The 2014-nt window shown below is 48.8% G+C and overlaps 1 long non-coding RNA gene across 1 annotated transcript; it reads right to left on the bottom strand.

Moving 5' to 3' along the window:
• Nucleotides 1-806: 806 nt before the first annotated feature.
• Nucleotides 807-1810, bottom strand: LOC311344614. Its single transcript, XR_014633632.1, has 3 exons — nt 1525-1810; nt 1315-1380; nt 807-947 (listed from the first exon to the last, which is right to left on the bottom strand). It is a non-coding gene; the product is annotated as an uncharacterized lncRNA (long non-coding RNA).
• Nucleotides 1811-2014: the final 204 nt, after the last annotated feature.

The following is a 2014-nucleotide window of genomic DNA, read 5'->3' as shown; positions in this document are numbered from 1 at the left end:
GAGAGGAGAAACCAGTGGTGGGTTTGTAGGTCTTTGAGAGGAGAAACCAGTGGTGGGTTTGACGGAGAGACCAGTGGTGGGTTTGTAGGTCTTTGAGAGAAGAGAAACCAGTGGTGGGTTTGTAGGTACTTGAGAGCGGAGAGACCAGTGGTGGGTTTGACGGAGAGACCAGCGCTGGGTTTGTAGGTCTTTGAGAGAGGAGAGACCAGTGGAGGGTTTGACGGAGAGACCAGTGGTGGGGGGGCTAGGGCTTCAAAGCGTACGGAGGGAAACGTTGGAACGTGCTCCGTGGTTCTCAGGTGCAGGAACCAGGTTGGGTTCTAGTTGCTGAGAGGGACAGCCCTCACATCTCGCCCCCTGGTGTGTCTCCTTGAGGAGTCCCCTGTCTCCATCCTGAAGGACGTTCCAGTTCATGTAACTGACGTGACGACGGCCTCTTAAACACTAGGTTCCCCTGAGGGGGAACGTCTACACAACTGAAGGCCTCAAACAGCGCAGAACCCTCGCATGCATCTCTGGTCAGTCAGTCACACACCCTTATCAGTAGGACAACACACATGGGATGTGATGCAATGATGAGGAATGTAGTAGGAAAGTGGACGGATAAAGTATCTTCTAGGGACGAATGAGAACGGGGGGGGGAGAGAGAGAGAGAGAGAGAGGGGGCGGGGCCAGAGAGGGGCGGGGCCAGAGAGGGGCGGGGCCAGAGAGGGGGCCTACGTGGGTCAGGGCAGGGCCTACGTGGGTCAGGGCAGGGCCTACGTGGGTCAGGGCAGGGCCTACGTGGGGCGGGGCAGGGCCTACGTGGGGCGGGGCCTGAGAACTGGTTCAAACTAAACACTGTCAGCCCACAGCATTAAAAGAAAATGTTGTGACTTACAGTTCGCAGTTTCTTCTTCTTCGTGGTTCGATCGTGATACTCACAGAATCTGTTTCTTCTTCTTGAGCTGTGAAGGAGAGCAACAAGATTAGTTTTACGGCGTGTGTGTCTGTGTGTGTTTTAATTAGTGATTAATCCAATAAATCCAAATAAGTTATTAAAATAAGTTATTTTTCCCATCTAACTACGACGGTAACCGAGTGCGGAGTCATTGTGTGACGTCATGGCCCCGCCCCCCTACGTCTTCCGCCGCCAACTCCGTCATGGAGTAATTGATAAATATCTGCAGCCGCGTCACCCGGCGAAAAATATAAATTAACTCAATTAAAAACAGCTTACGACGACATACATCCAGAACTACTATTATTCAACTTATCAAGTAGGCCTAGAGTAAAAAACAATTAAGATAAATTATAAATAAGTGTCCTACTCACAGCAGGTCCGGATGTAGCGGGCCGTTTTACTTCAAAAAGTGTTCGTTAATTAACCCGACGGTCAACCTGGAAAACAAAAGGACCAGACGGATCATTAGTTACTTTTATAACTTCAACCGCACGTTTCTAACCATGTTTCGGTTAAACTACTAAAATAACGTCAATATTAACCGTGTAATGGAGACGGCTCAGCGTCTTTTTCAATCTAACCTGTTTGATGTGGTGGAGCCAACAGCTGACGGAGCGCGAGCAGCAGCAGCACAGTGAGGCTCAATGGAGACGCAGCGCGATCCGCACCGAGACCCGCGAAATAATCAGCGGAACTACATGCAGGTGTGTGTGTGTGTGTGTGTGTGTGTGTGTGTGTGTGTGTGTGTGTGTGTGTGTGTGTGTGTGTGTGTGTGTGTGTGTGTGTGTGTGTGTGTGTGTGTGTGTGTGTGTGTGTGTGTGTGTGTGTGTGTGTGTGTGTGTGTGTGTGTGTGTGTGTGTGTGTGTGTGTGTGTTACAAACTGGGTTACGACGTCTTAAGCATGCAGTGAAAGTATCAGAGGCTCATTGATTTCTATTGGAAAAATAATACATACATTAGATATCTATATATCTTAGGGACTTATAGACTGTATCTCTGTTGCTGCAGCAGCAGTTTATTCTGTCTTGACACTTTGTATTGATATTTTGTATTACATTCTTCCCTTAAATG

This window comes from Micromesistius poutassou (genome assembly GCF_964030765.1).
Source record: "Micromesistius poutassou genome assembly, chromosome: 6".
Lineage (NCBI taxonomy): Eukaryota > Metazoa > Chordata > Actinopteri > Gadiformes > Gadidae > Micromesistius > Micromesistius poutassou.
The sequence above is the reverse complement of the archived record's forward strand: the minus strand, read 5'-3'. Positions and strand labels throughout refer to the sequence as shown.